This window comes from Triticum dicoccoides, chromosome 1A, assembly GCF_002162155.2.
Source record: "Triticum dicoccoides isolate Atlit2015 ecotype Zavitan chromosome 1A, WEW_v2.0, whole genome shotgun sequence".
In the NCBI taxonomy this organism is placed as follows: domain Eukaryota; kingdom Viridiplantae; phylum Streptophyta; class Magnoliopsida; order Poales; family Poaceae; genus Triticum; species Triticum dicoccoides.
The window spans coordinates 245,077,792-245,103,778 of NC_041380.1; positions in this window are offsets into that span (position 1 = coordinate 245,077,792).

A 25,987-nucleotide genomic window follows, 5' to 3' on the forward strand; every position below is an offset into this window, starting at 1 on the left:
TGATCATCACGTGAGATGGAGTAGTTTCCGATGGTGAACATCACTATGTTGATCATATCTACTATATGATTCACGCTCGACCTTTCGGTCTCCAGTGTTCTGAGGCCATATCTGCATATGCTAGGCTTGTCAAGTTTAACCCGAGTATTCTGCATGAGCATAACTGGCTTGCACCCGTTGTATGTGAACGTAGAACTTATCACACCCGATCATCACGTGGTGTCTCGGCACGACGAACTATAGCAACGGTGCATACTCAGGGAGAACACTTATACCTTGAAATTTAGCGAGAGATCATCTTATACTGCTTCCTCCGAACTAAGCAAAATAAGATGCATAAAGGATAAACATCACATGCAATTAATATAAGTGATATGATATGGCCATCATCATCTTGTGCCTTTGATCTCCATCTTCAAAGCACCGTCATGATCACCATCCTCACCGGCTTGACACCTTGATCTCCATCGAAGCATCGTTGTCGTCTCGCCAACTATTGCTTCTACGACTATCGCTACCGCTTAGTGATAAAATAAAGCAATTACATGGCGATTGCATTTTATACAATAAAGCGACAACCATATGGCTCCTGCTAGTTGTCGATAACTGTGTTACAAAACATGATCATCTCATACAATAAAATTTAGCATCATGTCTAGACCATATCACATCACAACATGCCCTGCAAAAACAAGTTAGACGTCCTCTACTTTGTTGTTGCTAGTTTTACGTGGCTGCTATGGGCTAAGCAAGAACCGTTCTTACCTACGCATAAAAAAATCCACAACGTGGTATAGTGTTTGCTTTTTGATCTTCAGAAATAACCCTGTTCATTGAATCTGATTCAACTAAAGCTGGAGAAACAGACACCCACTAGCCACATGTGTGCGAAGCACGTCGGTAGAACCAGTCTCGCGAAAGCGTACGTGTAATGTTGGTCCGGGCCGCTTCATCCAACAATGCCGTTGAATCAAGAATCAACTAGTGACGGCAAGCAATATGTATATACCCACGCCCACAACTCCTTTGTGTTCTACTCATGCATATAACATCTACGCATAAACCTGGCTGGGATGCCACTATTGGGGAACGCAATAATTTCAAAAAAAAATCCTACGCACACGCAAGATCATGGTGATGCATAGCAACGAGAGTGGAGAGTACCGTCTACGTACCCTTGTAGACCGTAAGCGGAAGTGTTATGACAACGTGGTTGATGTAGTCGTACGTCTTCATGATTGACCGATCTAGTACCAAAGATACATCACCTCCGTGATCTGCACACGTTCGGCTCGGTGATGTCCTGCGAACTCATGATCCAGTAGAGCTTCGAGGGAGAGCTTCATCAGCACGACGGCGGGGTGACGGTGATGATGTTGCTACCAGAACAGGGCTTCGCCTAAGCACCGCTACGATATTACCGAGGTGGATTATGGTGGAGGGGGCACCGCACATGGCTAAATATAAATGATCAACTTGTGTGTCTATGGGGTGCCCCCTCCCCCGTATATAAAGGAGTGGAGGGGGGAGGGGGCCGGCCTATCTAGGCGCGCCCCAAGGGATTCCTACTCCCACCGAGAGTAGGATTCCCCCCTTCCCTTTGTTGGTTCTAGGAGAGAAGGAAGGAGGAGGAAGAAGGAAGGAAAGGTGGGGCGGCCCCCCTCCCAATTCATATTGGGCTTGAGGGGCTCCCCCTCCTTTTCTTCTTTTCCCTCTCTTCCACTAAGGCCCAATAAGGCCCATATCCCTCCCGGGGGTTCCGGTAACCTCTCGGTGCTCCGGTATACTCCCGATTTCACCCGGAACCATTCCGATGTCCAAACTTAGGCTTCCAATATATCGATCTTTACGTATCGACCATTTCGAGACTCCTCGTCATGTCCGTGATCAAATACGGGACTTCGAACTACCTTCAGTACATCAAAACACATAAACTCGTAATCCCGATTGTCACCGAACGTTAAGCGTGCGGACCCTACGGGTTCGAGAACTATGTAGACATGACCGAGACATGTCTCCGGTCAATAACCAATAGCGGAACCTGGATGCTCATATTGGTTCCTACATATTCTACGAAGATCTTTATCGGTCAAACCGCATAACGCTATACGTTGTTCCCTTTGTCATCGGTATGTTACTTGCCCGAGATTCGATCGTCGGTATCTCAATACCTAGTTCAATCTCGTTACCGGCAAGTCTCTTTACTTTTTCCGTACTACTACATCCCGTAACTAACTCATTAGCTACATTGCTTACAAGGCTTATGGTGATGTACATTACCGAGAGGGCCTAGAGATACCTCTCCGACAATCGGAGTGACAAATCCTATTATTGATCCATGCCAACTCAACGAACACCATCAGAGACACATGTAGAGCACCTTTAGAATCACCCAGTTACGTTGTGACGTTTGGTAGCACACAATGTGTTCCTCCAGTATTCGGGAGTTGCATGATCTCATAGTCATAGGAACATGTATAGTCATGGAGAGAGCAATAGCAACAAACTAAACGATCATCGTGCTAAGCTAACGGATGGGTCAAGTCAATCACATCATTCTCTAACGATGTGATCCCGTTAATCGAATGACAACTCATGTCTATGGTTAGGAAACATAACCATCATTGATCCAACGAGCTAGTCAAGTAGAGGCGAACTAGTGACATTCTGTTTGTCTATGTATTCACACATGTATTAAGTTTCTGGTTAATACAATTCTAGCATGAATAATAAACATTTATCATGATATAAGGAAATATAAATAACAACTTTATTATTGCCTCTAGGGCATATTTCCTTTAGCCTATACCATGCCAATGCTTTTCCCTTTAAAGATAAAGGGAAAACCTTTCTCATCACCTCATCTCCGGGTAAACCTGCAAGCTTAAACAATCCACAAATTTGTTCCACATATATCAAGTGCATATCAGTATGTTCAATTCCATCTCCTGCATAAGGATTAGCTAGCAGTTGTTCTATCATTCCCAAAGGAATTTCATATTCAATATTTTCAGTAGGTGCAGTAGGTTGAGGGGTAGCTAATTGTGGTTCCGGACAAGGTGAAGATACCCCAAACAGATCCCTCAAAGAATTGTTTTCCATAGTGACAAGTGACAATAAATTCCAGCACACTATATAAATGTTTCCTTACCGAATTCCACTTAACAAAGGCGCTTCACTCCTCGGCAACGCCGCCAGAAAATAGCCTTGATGACCCACAAGTATAGGGGGTGTAGCTCTTTTCGATAAGTAAGAGTATCGAACACAACGAGGAGCAAAAGGAAATGACAAGTAGCGAGTAGTTTGATAGCAAGATAATTTGTAACGAGCAAGTAACGATAATAGTAACAAGTATGCAGCAAGATAGCCCAATCCTTTTCAGCAAAGGACAGGCCAAAATGGTCTCTTATAATAAGCAAAGCGTTCTTGAGGGTACACGGGAATTTCATCTAGTCACTTTCATCATGTTGGTTTGATTTATGTTTGCTACTTTGATAATTTGATATGTGGGTGGACTAGTGCTTAGGTGTTGTTCTTACTTGAACAAAACTCCTACTTATGATTAACCCTCTCGCAAGCATCCACAACTATGAGAAAAGTATTAAGAATAAATTCTAACCATAGCACTAAACTCTAGGATCCAATCGGTCCCTTACGGAATAGTGCATAAACTGGGGTTTCAGTTTCTGTCGCTCTTGCAACCCACCATCTATTTACTACTTCACAATGCATTCCCTTAGGCCCAAGTATGGTGAAAGGTCATGTAGTCGACGTTCACATGACACCACTAAGGGAATCACAACATACATACTATCAAAATATCGAACACGTATCAAATTCACATGATTACTTGCAACATGATTTCTCCCGTGAACTCAAGAACAAAAGTAACTACTCACAAATAATAGACATTCTAATGATCAGAGGGGTATTAATATGCATAATGGATCTGAACATATAATCTTCCACCAAATAAACCATATAGTAATCAACTACAAGATGTAATCAACACTACTAGTCACCCCCTAGCAACAATCTATAGTTCCGGTAACAAGATTGCATACAAGAGATGAACTAGGGTTTGAGATGAGATGGTGCTGGTGAAAATGTTGATGGAGATTGCCCTCCCCAAGATGGGAGAGTTGTTGGCGATGATGATGACGATGATTTCCCCCTCCGGGAGGGAAGTTCCCCCGGCAGAATCGCTCCGCCGGAGGGCAAAAGTGCTCCTGCCCAAGTTCCGCCTCGAGGCAGCGGCGCTTCGTCCTGAAAGTCGTCCTTCTATTTTTCTAGGTCAAAACCACTTATATACCAGAAGATGGGCACCGGAGGTGGGCCGAGGAGGCCACAACCCACCAGGGCGTGCCAGGGGGCCTGGCGCGCCTAGGTGGGTTGTGCCCACTTGGTGGGGCCCCTCTAGTGTTTATTGGCTCTAGTATTTCTTAAATAATCCATGAAAGATCTCCGTAAAGTTTCAGCTCATTTGGAGTTGTGCAGAATAGGTGGCCTGACGTAGCTTTTCCAGGTCCAAATTTCCAGCTGTTGGAATTCTCCCTCTTGGTGTGTTCCTTGCAAATTATGAGAGAAAGGGCATTAGAATTACTCCAAAAAGCATTATTATGGAAAAAACATTACAAATAACAATAATAAAACATGATGCAAAATGGCCGTATTAGGGAGCTACACCCCCAACAATAGTGTGCAACTCTGTGGTGCCATGTGCAACTCCCACGGTCGTGCTTGAGCTACTATGAAGATGAGAGTGTGCACCTCTCTGGCCACGCATGTGCGACTATGATGATGAGAGTGTGCAACTCCGTGGTCTTGCGTGTGTGACCATTTGAATGAGAGTGTGATGTAGGGTGGAACCCTAGATGGCTGATCTTTCATGAAAGGAGCGGATCCCAACAAGGAACACGAAGAACACGAGGGTAAACACAAGAGAAACACTCAAACCAACGAGATTAGGTCACACATATCCTAGATCCTCGAAAGACAAAAGGAGATACAAGATCCACGATCAACAAAGGACGATACAAAGGTAACCGGTTCTTCTCCGTGAGGAGGTCTTGAGGGGTCTTCCCATGAAGGGGTCTTGAATCCAAGGTGGATCTTCTCTGAAGAGGTAACGGTCCCTCGCAATGGAGTAGATCCGGATGGATGAGCAAAGCTCTATCTCACATATGAGCTAACACAACGCTAACCCTAACTAGGAGGAGGAGGGGGTCTATATATAGTGCTAGCCCACGAAGGGGTAAGTGAGAGGGGGATACATGGGCCCTTGGCCCGATCTTTGCGCACAGGCAGGTGCCGGATATCCGGGCTGCAGGCCTGATGTCCGGTGGCTCACGAAGAGCCGGATGTCCGGGCCTCTGGCCGGATGTCCGGGCTAAACTTGGCCGGCTTTTGTTGCATTCTGTGATGAGGGGGTAGATTTCCGGGCGAAGGGGCCGGATGTCCGGGGCTTCGGGAGGAGCCGAATGTCCGAGGCATGGTGTCAGATGTCTGGGCTGTCGGGGTCGCTTCCGGAGCTCTCTGGATAGGAAGGGGACGGATTTCCGGGGGTTGGGCCGGATGTCCGGGCACTGTAGTAGCTGGCTCTTCTTCCTTCTCCTTCCTTAGCTCCCGCGCACACTTGGCCTTGGTCCTTGGGCTCTCCATGGTCTACTCGGGTGTACCTAAGTATCCACAAGGCTCGCACTTGAAGTAGCATCCATGTCTTACATGCGGTAAGGGAAGATTCGGAAAGGAGTGAGTTCACCTTAGGTCCAATAGCGTATGCTTGAGTGTACATGGGGATGATCATAGGGTGCTCCGCATCATCTCCCCTCCGTTGGGAAAGATCCGACCTTGGATCGAAAACCTCATCACCATGGAAACGGTTGATGTGGACAGACTTGTAGTTGGACGAAGTGGAAGACATGGCGCAATCCAAGTACTCCAAGGTGTCGCCGGAGTGGTATACATGCAAAAAGAGCAAACACAAATGACACTCGGAAATACGGTGGTTAGCGCACACAAAGTGTCCATCGTGTAAGAATGAGTCCGTGCGGCAAGGTTGTTCGTGACAAAGTGTGTGAAGCTTATCAAGATGATATAGAATGGTATGCAAAGCATTCATGGGAGCAAAAGCATTCATTGTCCACACAAATGTATTGTGAATATGATCAATGCAACTACGGTGCAAAATGATGTCATAGTGTGATGGTTTATCAAGAGCATGAATATGGCGATGTATGCTCAATATGTATATGTTATCATGCAATTGATGGTAGGCAATGTGATCATTATGTATGAATATGCCATCAAGGAAGATCACAACAAATTTGCTAAGGAAATGCACAAGCTCATATATCATGGATGACATGGTAATACAAGATCCAACAAGGCAATCATAATGTGAGTCAATCCATGCATAAGGTGCAAATTATTCATGCGTATGATATGTCCATCGAGCATGACATATGTGAGCACAATCAACAAATATGGAGGTGTTGATGCAATGTGTCAAAGGAGTATTGATGTACCAATGCTCGATGTCGTGGCATGAGTGGAGGTTCGAAGGTGCATCCAATACGTCCGAACACTCCTCAATGTGAAGCTCCATAGAGCCAATCTTCAATGTCGCTCCTCCGTTCGTGAGATGTATCATGTAGACAACAAGAAGGAAACAACAATGAGAGAATGGCCCATCCAATATGCGTATGTGAGGGTGTCTCAAAGGGAAGGAGGTCACCTTTAGAAATGTCTCAAGGATGTTGGAGTTTCGCATCGTGTATGCCTTTGCATAACCAATATTTCTCATGATGGTACCATCTTGTGAATCCTTCAAAACGAAAGAACATGACAAACACTCGGAAAAACAAATGAGGTTAGTGCAAATGCAACACCTATCATTCGTGTGGTAAAGTACCCAACAAGTGTTTTCATCATTCTTATCATAAGAAAGTACAAGGGCGTAGTTCATGGTATGGAGGCATATGATGCGAGAACAACCAAATACAATAGGCTCAATCAAACAAGCATGCATCACAAGTAATATGTCCAAGTCTCCAAGATGAATAAGCATAGTATGGTTGCACTCACTACAAGTAGATATGAGAGAGGCAACTAATGGACACAAGAGACAATGATCAAGATATATCATGTGAGAGGAATGAACATATATGTCATCAACCCAACAAAGCGAGTAATAATGGAACATGGGTGATGCGACAAAGCAAGCAATCATAGTGGTCAAGTCAAGCAAGCTAGTAGTGAGAAGATGCAACGTACTAGAAGGGATCATGGCAAGCATGTCATGGGTCTAAATAGTGTTCATGAATAATTCACATGACATAGCACAAGCATGAAAGGGATATATGAGCAAAGTAGGTTCATGGTGTTGGCAAGAAGTCCTATGTAAAATGCAATGGAACATCATGACTCTCCCAACACAACAAGCATCAATAGTATGTGGCACAAGGAAAACATGGCAATAGCAACAATTATCTTCACCAAGCATGCAAATACACATAGAAGTAGTATAATGGTGAATCATATGTAAGTGCAAGCAATGGTCACAATTGCATGGCAAAGACATAGAAATAGGCATAACATGCAAAGTGAACACGATATAATGGGCATAAGGTGACAAATGGTAAATAGCCCATAGCCGTGTGAGAGCCAAGTAGAAGAGATGCGCGTAGTCCTTGTGCGAAGGGAATGGTGGTAAGGGTAGTCCACGGGATCCCAAGTCATCATTGCTCTCAAGAGCTTGTTTCATCAACTCTTGGGATTGAGAGGTTGACGAGTATACGTGAGTACCTACACGAAACAAAGACAAAGGGAAATTGTGTGTGCGTGGTAGATGTACACATCATCCATCATGATGCATACGTGCATGTGTTGGTTAGCACAAAATAGCCAATGCTCAAATAAATGAGATGCGTGATATAGAAACATGCCATCCATCACGAGAGGTTTGTTATTATGTATAGCATAATGGAGACTCAAATTGTGTAATGCATCATGAGAGATATGTAGGGCATTGTTATTCATGGAATGCATATGGTGCAAGCAATTATGGAAAGCATTTAAAGGACATGATGCATCAAAATCTCCTAATATGTATGAGGAAACTATGGGGTCTCCTCATGAGCATTTGTATAAACATCACATGGAGAATATTGACAACATCCAAAACAAAGCATATTTGGTTCTATGTGATCATGCCATGGTATGGTAGATGAATTGCACAAATCATGTAAAGGAAGCATGGCCATATCATCACATGAAAAACAAAAGCCAATGATCATCATATCGTCATCTATGCCATAAGTGCAAATGGGATGTATTTTAATGGGGCATGCATATTAACTATGTTGAGATTGAAATGATGCAATATGGGAGATCTCACTCATAGCATATGACAAGTTCAATTGGTTGTCGAACATGATGTGACCAAAAGAATTTTCACATGATATCCTATGGAGCATAGCGTCACAACCAGGCAACTCAACATGCTCATCAACGTATTCATCATAAATGGGTGGCATGTCGAAACAAGACATAGTATGTGATGAATCCATAGGGTGATCAACATCATGGGAGCAATCAATGTCAAGAGAGTCCACTAGTGGGACAAGTGAAGTACCATCACCTATGTTACCTTTGGAGCGTCGCTCATGTGTTGTAGGTGAGGTGTCGAAGATCCACTCGTTGTCATCTTCATCTTGATGGAACCATGTGGGGGTGCATCTTCTTCCACCATAGCCATCGGTTTTCCCATTGGAGGGATGGACTCGTCGAGGGTACGCATGTAGTCATGTAAGAGACCTAGCACCAAAGAAAACACACTCGGAGTAGAGTTTAATTTGTTAGAAATCATAGTGGCCTCACATGCCCTCTCAACTACCTCACTCACTAAGTGTTCTGGCTCACTCACTCCCTCTTGGATGCTCTCACTCGTATGGTTGGTGGAGTCACTCAAATGGCTCTCAACCTCACATAGGATGTGTGGCATGCTCTCATGTGAGGGGCGAGTGGTGGTCACACTCATCCTCTCATAGGAAATGCACTCAATGTCACATATGGTGGAGTCACTCATATCACTCATGGTGGGGTGGCTCTCCTCACATGGCAATTGGGGCATCTCTTCATATGTGGGTGTCGGAGATATGTTGGTGCAAATGTCTCCATGCTCAACTCCTATCGCCGCCTTGGTTGAAGGGATAGTCCCATGCTCAACTTCCTCATCAAAGGGATAGTCCCATGCCGCCTTGGTGCAAAGGGCATCTCTTCATCCTTGGTTGAATCTCTTTCAACATTATTGACTCTTGCTAACATTTTGCATCAAATGTTTGTGCCACTATCCTCACCGAGCTCCACCATAAGCCTTATTTGTGTAGGTGTGATAAATTGACGAGATCGGTACCAATTGTGCTATTTCCTTGTTACACCATTGAGTGATCATTGATCCATTTTCAACATCGGTCAAGGTAAATTTGGTATAGTTCTCTTCTTTCTCCCACTCATATTTGCTCGAGTCTTTGTGATGGATAGGAAATGCATTTTATCTTCGGTCTTCCACAACAACGATGGCGCGAACAACTACATCACGATCGCACGAACAATTTATGAATCTCTCCGGTCTCCCACTCATAACGCCTCCAAAGATGAATGTCGTAGGAAGTGGCAAAACATCACTCTCCTCCGAGACCAAAGATAGTGTCTCATGTGCGGTCTCATAGCTTGACTCGGAGTATGATCCCGTTGGGGCGCCGTCTTCATGTTGTTGAGGAGGTTCATGTTCGTCATTGTGGTCAAAGGGGATGGCCCTTGCTCGACCTTGTTGTCACCGTCTTGTTGTTGGAGGCCCATATGATGTGGCACCTAGTAGCTCATCTCCATGACCGAGGGGAAATTCCCTTGCTCGGCCATCTTCCTTGAGGGGCTTTCTAAGATGGAAGTGTCGCCCTCGCTCATAGGTGGTCGCCTTGGACTTGATGAAGTCAATGTAGGCGTACTCATGGGAAGTAGGCAAAGATGTCGTACGTCCAAAGGCGAAGATGCATTGATATCACTTGGCGAAGATGTCGAAGTGGTTGGTGTAGCCGTAGCTCCGTCTTGGTGGTGCTTGTCTCGCGGTCTTCTCTTTGCTCATGAAGCTTGGCCTTAACTTGATGTAGAGCTTGTTGGGACTTGTAGGTAGGCGCATCTCGAGCATCTTCATGTTGATGGTGTCATTGTCGCACTTGAGCTCGATGGCGTTCGTCATCGCGCACATGTTGCTTGGAAGTGACTTTCCCTTCATGACGATGTGGATCACGAATGTGATGGTGGTCGCCATGGAGATGTCAATGTGGATGACTTGCGCTTGTATCATTTTTGTGCTCCGAATACTTGTGAATCGAACATCGCCGCCTTGAGGATGATGAAGGGGAAGTAGACTTGACCAAGGCCCGAATCTCCTCCATCCTTGCATCTTGCTCCTCCTTTTGTGCGGAAAGCTTGTTCTCGAGGTAGTCTCTTGTACGTACTTCGGAGTGTCATATGTCGATGTCAAGGTTGTCGATGTGCTGGCGCAATCTAGATTGTGTGCCTTGCATTTGTCGTTGTAGATCGAAGAGGACGCTTTGGTGATGTAGTTGTTCGCGTCATCGTTGTTGTGGAAGACCGGGGATAAAATGCCTTTCCTATCCATCACAAAGACTCAAGCAAATATGAGTGGGAGAAATAAGAGAACTATACCAAATTTACCTTGACCAATGTTGAAAATGGATCAATGATCACTCAATGGTGTAACAAGGAAATAGCACAATTGGTACCGATCTCATCAATTTATCACACCTACAGAAATAAGGCTTATGGTGGAGCTCGGTGAGGATAGTGGCACAAACATTTGATGCAAAATGTTAGCAAGAGTCAATAATGTTGAAAGAGATTCATAAATTCGCAAGTGAAACAAGTAGACCAATAGCAATATGTGGCACATGGAAACGCACACACAGATAGATAAATGGGGTCGTGCAACCAAGGAAAGAGCTCAAAATGTGGAATCCATAGAAAATTCTTTTGTTGCACAACTCTAGAGAGACGCTAGCACGATTGCTCAATGGGCGGATACGACACTTGTGCACAACCTATAGGAGACAAAAATGCAATGACTTCTATCCCAATTATGCTATGTATATCTGGTTCCCGATGTTTCTCAAGATGATCCAAGATGATCAGATATGACAACCTTATATGCAATGTGGTATGATGCTATGGCTATTGCTTACAAGCTTCTTTGCTCTCTTTTTTTGCTTAAAAGCTTATTCTTTTTTTTTTGATATGGCCACAATGCGAAATGCACAAACCAAGATAGCAATTGGGTATATACGGGAACAATCTTGTGACACAAGGGATGATATGATACCAATATGATATGGTATGTATGCAATGGATGGTGTAGATCACTAATGTGCACAAGTAACGTTGCCGGTAATACTCAAATGGTTAGTCTCGATAGGCAAGTGACGCAAAATAGCCTAGGGGTTATCAATGTAATGGCAACGGGAATATACAATGGTGTCATCGAGGTTACGGTCCATTGCAATGATGAGTGGCAGTGTTCTTGATGTAGAACCGTTCCTAATTAGCCGAAACACCTTAGGAAACGGAAAAAACCGCGAACTCAAAATCTCAAATGTCAAATGTCAAATGGTGGTAGCGGGGAAGCGGTGGTGGTTGCGGAAGTATTGGTGGAAACCCGGTCAAAATGGGTTAAGGTGGTAGGGTATAATGGGCTATACACCGTGTCAGAGTTGGAAGCATGGTCCCTAAGTAGCCGAAACACCTTAGGAGACACAACTCACAACACAAACAAAATTGGCTTAAGTTGGGGAGGCGGAAGTATATGTTGGGCAAGCCTATGCGGAAGTTATGGTGGTGGTTTATGAAGAATCAATCGTCCCTAAGTAGCCTAAACACCTTAGGAGACTCAAATCACAACTCAAACAACCTCAAATGCTATAGGGAACAAATTGGGTTAGGTTGCGGAAGTCGATGGTGGTAATGCGAATGTGAACATGGAAGGCCTAGGAAAAGATGCCAAAGTTCCAAAAATTTGATGGAGTCAAGTGGAGATGGTAGTATTTTTGTGGGATGGGGGTGTCAATAGCTTCAAAACGAGCTAAAGAACATCAAAATTGGACTCCGGATGAATTAGTTATGGACAAAATGGTGAAATAGCAAAGGCTGAAGTTATAGGGGTCGGACATCCGGTATTGGGGGCCGGATATCCGGGGGTTAGTGTCCAGAACCGTGCGGATTTTGTGCTCCAGGAGCCGTATGTCCGTCTTGGGGCCCGGATGTTCGGCCCGACGATTCTAGATCAGGATTTGGACTTCAAAACTCGATTTGGGGTGGAAATTGATGATTTCGGGGGCAAAATTTGATGGATTTCGTGGGTGGAAAGTGGGGAAAATTGGGTGAAAGATAGATCTACTCAAGACACAATGAATCTATGGATCAAAATCGACAAAACATTATCAAACCAACAAATCACAAAAAAAATTGGGGGCTATTTTTTGTGGGGAATTTTCGAATTTGGGACAAAGTCAACAAAACAAGGCTAGAAAACAAATAGGGGAGGCTCCGAAATCGTGATTGATGTCTACTACACAACTTTCTTCTTGTAGACGTTATTGAGCCTCCAAGTGCAGAGGTTTGTAGGACAGTAGCAAATTTCCCTCAAGTGGATGACCTAAGGTTTATCAATCCGTGGGAGGCATAGGATGAAGATGGTCTCTCTCAAGCAACCCTGCAACCAAATAACAAAGAGTCTCTTGTGTCCCCAACACACCCAATACAATGGTAAATTGTATAGGCGCACTAGTTCGGCGAAGAGATGGTGAAACAAGTGGTATATGGATAGTATATAAAGGTATTTGTAATCTGAAATAATAAAAACAGCAAGGTAGCAAGTGATAAAAGTGAGCGTAAAGGGTATTGCAATGATAGGAAACAAGGCCTAGGGTTTATACTTTCGCTAGTGTAAGTTCCCTCAACAATACTAACATAATTGGATCACATAACTATCCCTCATCATGCAACAAAGAGTCACTTCAAAGTCACTAATAGCGGAGAACGAACGAAGAGATTGTGGTAGGGTACGAAACCACCTCAAAGTTATTCTTTTCAATCAATCCGTTGGGCTATTCTTATAAGTGTCACAAACAGCCCTAGAGTTCTTACTAGAATAACACCTTAAGACATAAATCAACCAAAACCCTAATGTCACCTAGATACTCCAATGTCACCTCAAGTATCCGTGGGTATGATTATACGATATGCATCACACAATCTCAGATTCATCTATTCAACCAACACAAAGGACCTCAAAGAGTGCCCCAAAGTTTCTACCGGAGAATCACGAAGAAAACGTGTGCCAACCCCTATGCATAGGTTCATGGGCGGAACCTGCAAGTTGATCACCAAAACATACAGCAAGTGAATCACGTGGTATCCCATTGTTACCACAGATACGCACGGCAAGACATACATCAAGTGTTCTCAAATATTTAAAGATTCAATCTGATAAGATAACTTCAAAGGGGAAACTCAATTCATTACAAGAGAGTAGAGGGGGGAGAAAACATCATAGGATCCAACTATAATAGCAAAGCTCACGATACATCAAGATCGTATCACCTCAAGAACACGAGAGAGAGAGAGAGAGAGAGAGAGAGTGAGAGAGAGATCAAACACATAGCTACTGGTACATACCCTCAGCCCCGAGGGAGAACTACTCCCTCCTCGTCATGGAGAGCACTGGGATGATGAAGATGACCACCGGAGAAGGATTCCCCCCTCCGGCAGGGTGCCGGAACGGGTCTAGATTGGTTTTCGGTGGCTATGGAGGCTTCTGGCGGTGGAACTCCCGATCTATTGTGTTCCCTGGAAGTTTTAGGGTATATGGAGATATATAGGCGGAAGAAGTACGTCAGGGTGGCCACGAGGGGCCCACGAGGGTGGAGGGCGCGCCCGGGGGGGTGGCGCACCCCCTGCCTCGTGGCCTCCTCGCAGGTCCCCCGGCGTGCACTCCAAGTCTTCTGGGCTTCTTTCCTTCCAAAAATGAGTTCCGTCAAGTTTCAGGTCAATTGGACTCCGTTTGATTTTCCTTTTCTTCGAAACCCTAAAACAGGGTAAAAACAGAAACTGGCACTGGGCTCTGGGTTAATAGGTTAGTCCCAAAAATGATATAAAAGTGTATAATAAAGCCCATAAACATTCAAAACAGTATATAATATAGCATGGAGCAATCAAAAATTATAGATACGTTGGAGACGTATCAGCATCCCCAAGCTTAATTCCTGCTCGTCCTTGAGTAGGTAAATGATAAAAACAGAATTTTTGATGCGGAGTGCTACTTGGCATAATTTCAGTTCAATTCTTCTTAATTGTGGCATGAATATTCAGATCCGAAAGATTCAAGATAAAAGTTCATATTGACATAAAAATAATAATACTTCAAGCACACTAACTAAGCAATTATGTCTTCTCAAAATAACATGGCCAAAGAAAGTTCATCCCTACAAAATCATATAGTTTAGTCATGTTTCATTTTCGTCACACAAGAATGCTCTCATCATGCACAACCCCGATGACAAGCCAAGCAATTGTTTCATACTTTAGTAATCTCAAACCTATAAATTTTCACGCAATATATGAGCACGAGCCATGGATAAGCACAATGGGTGTAATAGAATATAATGAGGGGGGTTATGTGGAGAAGACAAAAAAGGAGAAAGTCTCACATCAACGAGGCTAATCAATGAGCTATGGAGATGCCCATAGATTGATGTTAATGCAAGGAGTAGGGATTGTCATGCAACGGATGCACTAGAGCTATAAATGTATGAAAGCTCAACAATAGAAACTAGTGGGTGTGCATCCAACTTGCTTGCTCACGAAGACCTAGGGCACTTGAGGAGGCCCATTGTTGGAATATACAAGCCAAGTTCTATAATAAAAAAATTCCCACTAGTATATGAAAGAGATAACATGAGAGACTCTCTACTATGAAGATCATGGTGCTACTTTGAAGCACAAGTGTGGTAAAAGGATAGTAGCATTGTCCCTTCTCTCGTTTTCTCTCTTTTTTTTATTTGGCATTTCTTTTTTTATGGCCTTTCTCTTTTTTTGGGCCTTCTCTTTTTTATGGCCTTCTCTTTTTTTTATTCCTCACTTGGGACAATGCTCTATAAAATGATGATCATCACACTTCTATTTATTTACAACTCAATGATTACAACTCGATACTAGAACAAATATGACTCTATATGAATGCCTCCGGCGGTGTACCGGGATTGCGATGATGCATGAGTGACATGTATGAAAGAATTACCTGAGGTGGCTTTGCCACAAATACGATGTCAACTACATGATCATGCAAAGCAATATGACAATGATGAATGTGTCATGATGAACGGAATGGTGGAAAGTTGCATGGCAATATATCTCGGAATGACTATGGAAATGCCATAATAGGTAGGTATGGTGGCTGTTTTGAGGAAGATATAAGGAGGTTTATGTGTGAAAGAGCGTATCATATCACGGGGTTTGGATGCACCGGCGAAGTTTGCGCCAACTCTCAATGTGAGAAAGGGCAATGCACGGTACCGAAGAGGCTAGCAAGGATGGAAGGGTGAGAGTGCGTATGATCCATGGACTCAACATTAGTCATAAAGAACTCACATACTTATTGCAAAAATCTACAAGTCATCAAAAACCTCGGTACTACGTGCATGCTCCTAGGGGGATAGATTGGTAGGAAAAGACCATCGCTTGTCCCCGACCGCCACTCATAAGGAAGACAATAAAATAACACCTCATGTTTCAAATTTGTTACATAACGCTTACCATCTGTGCATGATACGGGACTTGCAAACTTCAACACAAGCATTTCTCAATTTCACAACTACTCAACTAGCACGACTTTGATATTATTACCTCCATATCTCTAAACAATCATCAAGCATCAAACTTCTCTTAGTATTCAATACTCTATATGAAAGTTTTTACTATTCTTGGATGCTTAGCATGTTATGATTATTTAAGCTCCAAGTAAAGTTACCGATGAACGAAGACGAAAGAAGGGATGCCTTCCAGGGCATCCCCAAGCTTAGGATCTTGGTTATCCTTGAATATTACCTTGGTGTGCCTTGGGCATCCCCAAGCTTAGGCTCTTGCCACTCCTTATCCCATAGTCCATCGAATCCTTACCCAAAACTTGGAAACTTCACAACACAAAACTTAACAGAAAACTCGTAAGCTCCGTTAGTGTAAGAAAATAAATCACCACTTCAAGGTACTGTAATGAACTCATTCTTTATTTACATTGGTGTTAAACCTACTGTATTCCAACTTCTAAATGGTTTATAAACTATTTTACTAGCCATAGATTCATCAAAATAAGCAAACAACACATAGAAAACAGAATCTGTGAAAAACAGAACAGTCTGTAGTAATCTGTATCAAACGTATACTTATGGAACTCATAAAATTCTCAAATAAATTGCTGGACGTGAGGAATTTATCTATTAATCATCTGCAAAAACAATTAACTAAATAGAACTCTCCAATAAAAAATGGCAGCAATTCTCGTGAGCACTAAAGTTTCTGTTTTTTTACAGCATGATCAACAAGACTTTTCCCAAGTCTTCCCAACGGTTCTACTTGGCACAAACACTAATTAAAAGCATAAAAACTCAATCATAACAGAGGCTAGATAAATTATTTATTACTAAACAGGAGCAAAAATCAAGGAACAAAAATAAAGTTGGGTTGCCTCCCAACAAGCGCTATCGTTTAACGCCCCTAGCTAGGCATGATGATTTCAATGATGCTCACATAAAAGATAAGAATTGTGACATAAAGAGAGCATCATGAAGAATATGACTAGAAAATTTAAGTCTAACATGCTTCCTATGCATAGGGGTGAGCAAATAACTTACGGGAACAATAATCAACTAGCATAGGAGGGCAAAACAAGCATAACTTCAAAATTTTAAGCACATAGAGAGGAAACTTGATATTATTGCAATTCCTACAAGCATATGTTCCTCCCTCGTAATAATTTTCAGTATCATCATGAATGAATTCAACAATATAACCAGTACCTAAAGCATTCTTTTCATGATCTACAAGCATAGAAAATGTACTACTCTCCACACAAGCAAAATTCTTCTCATTCGGAATAGTGGGAGTATCATAGGAAACTCGAATACTATAAATTGTTTCCACATTAAAAGAGTAATGTTCAGAGAAGGGGTAATCATAATCATGACAAGTTTTATAAATATAATCAATACTTTTTATAGCATAAGTATCATCACAATAATCATCATAAGTAGGAGGCATGCTATCATCATTATAAGGTTGCATATCAAAACTTGGGAGACTAAAAATATCATCTTCATTAATCATAGCTTCCCCAAGCTTGGGACAAACATTAATTGCAGCAAATATATTCTCAAAAACATCATCTTCATCAAACATAGCATCCCCAAGCTTGGGCCTTTTCATATCATAAGCATAATCACTCTCATCGTTAATAGTATGGATAGCACCAATAGTATAGCAATTATCATATTCTTCCAAGCAAGTGCCAAAAAGATTTTCAAGATCATAAGAAGTATCATTATCTTACACAATTATATTTTCATGAGGCACAATAGTAATAGGAGCAGCATTATTTGGGAGAGATATCTTTTTACCTCTCTTCATTTTTCTTTTCTTCTTCTTCACCACATCATGTGTGGGTTCAATCCTCTTTTTGGAGCTCCTTATTAATGAGATTGGTTGAATAGGAGGCTCCTCCTCGTTACCTGATTCATCTTAAGAAATAATAGGAGGATATTGGGAACTCTCTTCCCTTTCATTAGTATTCTCTTCATCTTCTATTTGTTTTCTTTTCTTTATGTAATTGGCAATATAAGGATTTTCAATGCAATTCACCGCACAATACATATAAATTTCCTCTAGGTCAAAATGAAGAACTCTATCAAGGGCAAATTTTGGAATATCCTTAGTTATACGTTTCATTTCTTCGTAGCCCATAAGCAAACTAAGTTCATTATAATGTGCAAGGGAAATCAAGTCATCACAATTTTTGGACACGATTAGATCATGAAACAATTTGCATCGGATAATTAAATGACCATGTTCATTACAAAGCTCACAAGTATGGCCAAGAAAATTTAATTTTTCAGCACAATCATCTAGCTCTTCTTGCAACAATTTAGTTTCTAAGTACTTATGCTTCTTGCAATATCTATCTTCTCTATTTGGTGTGTACTTACAAACCCAATGCACTCCACAAAAATTGACATGTTTATAGGAGACATTTTCATCATAACTAGTGCAATCATCATTAGTGTCATGGATATTCAAAGAATTCGTACTAACAACATTGCAATCATGCTCATCATTCAAATATTTAGTGCCAAACATTCTATAGATTTCTTCTTCTAGCACTTGAGCACAATTATCCTTTCCATCATACCCACGAAAGATATTAAAAAGATGAAGCTTATGAGACAAACTTAATTCCATTTTTTTGTAATTTTCTTTTATAAACTAAACTAGTGATAAAACAAGAAACTAAAAGACTCGATTGCAAGATCTAAAGATATACCTTAAAGCGCTAACCTCCCCGGCAACGGCGCCAGAAAAGAGCTTGATGTCTACTACACAACCTTCTTCTTGTAGACGTTGTTGGGCCTCCAAGTGCAGAGGTTTGTAGGACAGTAGCAAATTTCCCTCAAGTGTATGACCTAAGGTTTATCAATCCGTGGGAGGCGTAGGATGAAGATGGTCTCTCTCAAGCAACCCTGCAACCAAATAACAAAGAGTCTCTTGTGTCCCCAACACACCCAATACAATGGTAAATTGTATAGGTGCACTAGTTCGGTGAAGAGATGGTGAAACAAGTGGTATATGGATAGTAGATAAAGGTATTTGTAATCTGAAATAATAAAAACAGCAAGGTAGCAAGTGATGAAAGTGAGCGTAAACGGTATTGCAATGATAGGAAACAAGGCCTAGGGTTCATACTTTCGCTAGTGTAAGTTCCCTCACAATACTACCATAATTGGATCACATAACTATCCCTCAACATGCAACAAAGAGTCACTCCAAAGTCACTAATAGAGGAGAACGATGGAAGAGATTATGGTAGGGTACGAAACCACCTCAAAGTTATTCTTTCCAATCAATCCGTTGGGCTATTCCTATAATTGTCACAAACAGCCCTAGAGTTCATACTAGAATAACACCTTAAGACACAAATCAACCAAAACCCTAATGTCACCTAGATACTCCAATGTCACCTCAAGTATCCGTGGGTATGATTATACGATATGCATCACACAATCTCAGATTCATCTATTCAACCAACACAAAGGACCTCAAAGAGTGCCCCAAAGTTTCTACCGGAGAATCACGACGAAAACGTGTGCCAACCCCTATGCATCGGTTGATGGGAGGAACCCGCAAGTTGATCACCAAAACATACATCAATTGAATGATGTGGTATCCCATTGTCACCACAGATACGCACGGCAAGACATACATCAAGTGTTCTCAAATCTTTAAAGACTCAATATGATAAGATAACTTCAAAGGGGAAACTCAATTCATTACAAGAGAGTAGAGGGGGGAGAAAACATCATAGGATCCAACTACAATAGCAAAGCTCGCGATACATCAAGATCGTATCACCTCAAGAACACGAGAGAGAGGGAGATCAAACACATAGCTACTGGTACATACCCTCAGCCCCGAGGGAGAACTACTCCCTCCTCGTCATGGAGAGTACCGGGATGATGAAGATGGCCATCGGAGAAGGATTCCCCGTCCGGCAGGGTGCCGGAACGGATCTAGATTGGTTTTTGGTGGCTACGGAGGCTTCTGGCGGCGGAACTCCTGATCTATTGTGTTCCCTGGAAGTTTTAGGGTATATGGAGATATATAGGCGGAAGAAGTACGTCAGGGGGCCACGAGGGGCCCACGAGGGTGGAGGGCGCGCCCAGGGGGTGGGCCCGCCCCCTGCCTCGTGGCCTCCTCGCAGGTCTCCCGACGTGCACTCGAGACTTCTGGGCTTCTTTCCTTCCAAAAATGAGTTTCGTGAAGTTTCATGTCAATTGGACTCCGTTTGATTTTCCTTTTCTTCGAAACCCTAAAACAGGGTAAAAACAGAAACTGGCACTGGGCTCTGGGTTAATAGGTTAGTCCCAAAAATGATATAGAAGTGTATAATAAAGCCCATAAACATTCAAAACGGTAGATAATATAGCATGGAGCAATCAAAATTATAGATACGTTGGAGACGTATCAGTGATTAACGTGGCTCATGATACCAAGATGATGTAGGGTGGAACCCTAGATGGTCGATCTTTCACGAAAGCAGCGGATCCCAATGAGGAACACGAAGAACACGAGGGGAAACATGAGGGAAAACATGATATAAACACTCAAACCAACAAGATTAGGTCACACATATGCTAGATCCTCAAAACACAAAAGGAGATACAAGATCCACGATCAACAAAGGATGATACAAAGGTAACCGGTTCTTCTCCGTGAGGAGGTCTTGAGGGCTTCCCATGAAGGGGGTCCTGAATCCAAGGTGGATCTTCTCCGAAGAGGTAACGGTCCCTCGCAATGGAGTAGATCCGGATGGATGAGCGAAGCTCTATCTCACATATGAGCTAACACAACGCTAACCCTAACTAGGAGGAGGAGGGGGTCTATGTATAGTGCTAGCCCACGAAGGGGTAAGTGAGAGGGGGGATACATGGGACCTTGGCCCGATCTCTGCGCACAGGAAGGTGTCGGATGTCCGGGCTGGGGGCCGGATGTCCGGTGGCTCGCGAAGAGCCGGATGTCCGGGCTAAACTTGGCCGGCTTCGGTTGCATTCTGTGATGAGGGGCCGGATTTCCGGGCGAAGGGGCCGGATGTCCGGGGCTTCGGGAGGAGCCGGATGTCCGGGGCAAGGTGTAGGATGTCCGGGCTGTCAGGGTCGCTTCTGGAGCTCTATGGATAGGAAGGGGGCGGATTTCCGGGGGTCGGACTGGACCGGATGTCCGGGCTGGGGCCGGATGTCCGGGCATTGTAGCAGCTGGCTCTTCTTCCTTCCCCTTCCTTCGCTCCCGGGCACACTTGGCCTTGTACCTTGGGCTCTCCGTGGTCTACTCGTGTGTACCTAAGTATGCACAAGGTTCGCGCTTGAAGTAGCATCCATGTCTTACATGTGGTAAGGGATGATTCGGAAAGGAGCGAGTTCACCTTAGGTCCAATATCGTATGCTTGAGTGTACATGGGGCTGATCGTAGGGTGCTCCGCATCAGAGTGTGCAACTCTACGGTCGTGGGTGTGCGACTATGCTGAGGGAGTGTGAAATTCCGCGATTATGCGTGTGCACCTTCGTGGTTGTGCATGTGCGACTATGCGGACAAGTGTGTGCAACTCGATGGCCGCGTGTATGCGGCTATGCCGACGAGAGTGTGCAACTCTGCGGTCATGTGTGAGCTACAACCCTAATGAGAGTGTGCAGCTTTGTGGTCCTAGGTGCACGGTTGTACCACCACGTGTGTGCAACTCCCACGGTCGTGCGTGAGCTATTATGAGGATGGGACTGCGCGCCTACGTGGCCATGCATGTACGACTCTGATGACGAGAGTGTGCAACTCTGTGGTCGTGCGTGTGAGAATTTTGAACGAGAGTGTGCAACTATGCGGTCGTGTGTGTGCGACTATGCCGAAGGGAGTGTGGAACTCCGCTGTTGTGCATGCGCTACTGCGTCGATGGGAGTGTGCAACTCTACGACCGTGTGTGCGCTACTAGGCCGAAGAGAGTATGCAGCTTTGTGGTCCTGTGTGTGTGACTATGACACCGTGCGTGTGCATATCCAGGTGTCACATGTTAGCTACTATGCCAACGAGAGTGTGCACCTTCGTGCCCACGCGTGTGCCACTATGATGACGAGAGTGTGCAACTCTACGGTCGTGCGTTTGCAACTACGGGGGAAAGAGTGTGCACTCTACGGCAGCGCGTGTTCGAATATGCGCGTTCGAGTATGCCGATGAGAGTATTCTTTAGTACAAGAGTATTATGGTCATAGTCTGAATTCTTTTTCTTAACACCTCATAGTCTGAATTTTTGGTCGTGACGGAATTGTAATCAACTCAAACTACCTAGTGTTGTAAATTGGGCACCGGTGTATGGGTAACATCATGAATTCCCTTGCCCCTTTACCCAATTGGTTATCTACTTGTTCTCCTATCAGGGATGGGAAGGATATACTCCTCATACTTGTGTTTAAACCCATTGTCCTCTCCATTGTTTTGTTTAACCTTTCTTGTGAATTATATGGTCTAAGTAGCTCCTCACTGTACAACCCTGTCAGTAATACCCTGTTACTATTGTGATGACATTCCGGTAACCATCGATGGACGAGAACTTTGCCTATAGGCCCGCCTCATTTCAACGAGCAGGAAAATGGTTCTCTTCATCCCTCGCCCTTGGTACCAATGATTGTTGCCAACATGACTGATAGGCTATCCTCTATCATGCCTTGCTATCACGATCATGCAAGATGTCAACGCCCTTTCTACTTTTAAACCACATGGTGAGCCCATAACCCACAGTTCCATAGGATCGAAACATGACTCTCCTATAAACCCATGTTTCCAAAGTTATTCCTCACGCTTGGCTTCGTATGTAGATCACGAGCCACCTTCCTAGAGATGATCTATTCTGGTTTCAGACGCAATATTTATTCCATTGCTCTGAACCCCCCCCCCCCTTCACGCTCTACTTCGGGCATCGAATGATTGCCTACTCGTTTGAAACTTTTGTACCATCACATACTGCTCTCAATGATTCCCTGAGTTACAACTTGAGAAATAATTCATGTCTTTTTCCCTGAGTTCACCGTCAGATGCCCAACTTTGTGGAGATGTGTTCTTCCAAAGTTTTCCCTCTTATCACGTTCGTAGGATGATGAAGATCCGGAAGAAAGGATGATGACTTCATCATGATGACCTGAAACAGAGGAATGAAGACATCAATGTAATGGATCGACCTCTTCGAGAAGAGTAACCAAGAAGGAGAATATCCGTTAGAATTTCATAACCAGAACTTTCCCCCTTACTCCACCTCTTAAATCTCGGGACGAGATTTCTTGTAGTGCAGGAGATTTGTAACACCCCGAGAATCGTGCTACATGAACCTCATGCCTAAAGAAGCCATGTCATCATAATTAAGTTGCTATCCTCACATTGATTCAAACCAAGCTCAATTTCAAATTTAAAATAAACTCAAATAGATTATTTCTCTAAACAGTAAAACAAAAATGTTTGCTGGTTTGCAAAAATTCACTAACTAAGTATCATGTAGAAACCAACATTTTATATAGTATTAAATTACCACTAACCTATTTAAACTAGTGCCCAAAACAGCCACTTTAATCCATTTGCATTTAATCAAAAATCAAATGATTTCAAATATTACCCCAACCATTTTATAGTAGTGCCAAATATTGCATGGTATTTATTGAGCCAAATCCCATATTTTAGAAAAGTCATTTTGTACCAAAACAATTAGCAATTGAGAGAGATTAAAAAAGAGAAAAGGAATTAGAGCCAGAGGTGCACTGCAGTGATGGGCTTCAAGTCAAATAGGACCGGCCCTGCCCACCACCGGCACCCTTTTCTACCTGTATTCATTAGTGGCTCGGTGGCCGTCGTGCAGCCGCCCACGCCCATGGATGGCCACGCGGCGGCCATCTGCACCCTTGCCCTGCCTACAAGTTGACCCGCACTCCTCCTGAACCCTAGCTGATAGAGGCGAGGGTCCCGATCTTTCGATGAGATGATAATTATCGATTTGGTGGAGACGACTTTGACGATCTGACTACAAACGTGCAATGACATACCTCCTTTGCAATCGCTAAACCAACTCCGAGAGGTTATTGACCACGCCGGAGCACGATCAACCTCACCACGAAGGTCTATTCCTGCAAGCAATCGAAGAACAAGCAAGAATATGATTAAGCAATCCGAATATTGCAAGTATGGATGAAGTATTGATAAAAGTGGGGTTTCATAAGCGGTCTTGGTCTGGTCGTTGGACATAAACGAAGTACACGAAGTTGCGGCGATGGCTGACTTTTAACTAAATAAAACCCAAGTCTAAACGGTGCCTTAAGGGCTATATTTATAGGGAAAAGAGAGGGGATTTCGTCCACCCTTGGCAAGGTGGGATTAAAACACCTCCCAATTCATTTTCCCCACAAAACGGACTCCAAAAAATAGATTACATGGGCCTGGCCCAAAATAAGGTGGCGTAACGCCAATAATAAGCCAGGGACGAAATATATGAAAGGCCATCTTATATATTTCGTCCATCTTCTTATATGTCATCATGGTGGCTTCAAAGTCCGGAAATCTCCACTAGAACATCCGTTCTTGTTCTCTTCGCACGCACCTTCATCTCCGTACTTGATCATGCTCCAATGTTCATCCTTCTTGTCTGTGCTAGGCCTTTCAACTGCAAGCAACACAAATGTATCTAAGTTAGGCAGCATCATGTTCTCATGAACACTAAAAACATTACCAAGGAATGAAAGTACGTGATAATTTAACTGGCATATGCGAGCTGTAGCAATTGTTCCAAGAGGTAAAACAACAAGGGATATGGGTGTAACTGTGGTAGCCATGTCCTCATCATCCTCCCCTTCTTGAAAACAAAGTTGTCCTCGGCGTTGCTTAATCTGAAATGTGTCTAACAAAAAAGACAAGGTGTACACATTGTATATGTATATGTCATCCATTTTTACTGATCTCAGTTGTGGCACATGTGACACAGTAATACAAGAGCACCCTTGAAAACTCGTGAAATATAAAGCCAATATATTATCACAAGAAGTCAAAAGCATGAAAATATTGCAACTCGGTTTGCACATATAAATGGAGCTCTTATTCACATCAAAAGATTGGCAATGCTCATCATTAAACCATCCCAAACTTGATGAACCATCACCAAGATTAGAGGTCATATCAAAATGATTAAACATTGGCACAATTATTTTCAAACATATTTGATCCAAATCTGATTTATTCCCTGATTCACATGGCTCTGCCGCATCAGTGGTTAATTCAATGGGTTCACTCAAAATTGTTTTATCACATGGCAAAGTCAAATCATCAACATAGTCCTCTAACATAGCTGGTGTGATCAAAGTAGTGTGTAGCTCATCGCATGGTGCATTTAAATTGACAAGGCATTCATCATGCTCATGTGGAGGTGGAAGATCGGTACCTTTGTCATTACCTCTTATGATCAACTCAGATGATGTAGGCACTCTAAGTGGCGACACGTCACATGGTGGAGGTAATGTAGTGCTCTCAACAATGAATGTTGTTGTCATAGTACGCGTAGTGGTGGAAGGAAAAACCGTCGCAACTCTTGGGATTTGCACCTTCTGCTTGTTTATCTTGTGGGCAACACGTCTTGTTATCTCCTGTTCAACTTTGCAAGCAAGACGAAACAAACAGTCCATAGGATAACACCTTTCATGAATTATTATCTCCTGAATGTCACGGTTTAATCCTCCCCAAAATATATCCATAAAATCTTCTTCACTTTCTTCTAAAGAGGTATGCAACAAGGTAGTTTGTAAATCATCATAATATTTCGTTGCGGTGTCACTACCTTGTTTTAAATGTTGCAACTTGTTAATCATGTCACGAGTATAATAAGCGGGGACAAATGTATGTCGCATGACAAGTTTCAAATCATCCCAAGTAGTAGGTATATAATCAGGGTGTAACCAACAATATTCACTCCACCAAACTAAAGCATAACCAGTGAATGAACCAACTGCAACCTTAACTTTTTTATGTTCAACAAAATTATGGGAAGCAAATATATTATTTATGTCGAACTCCCATTCAA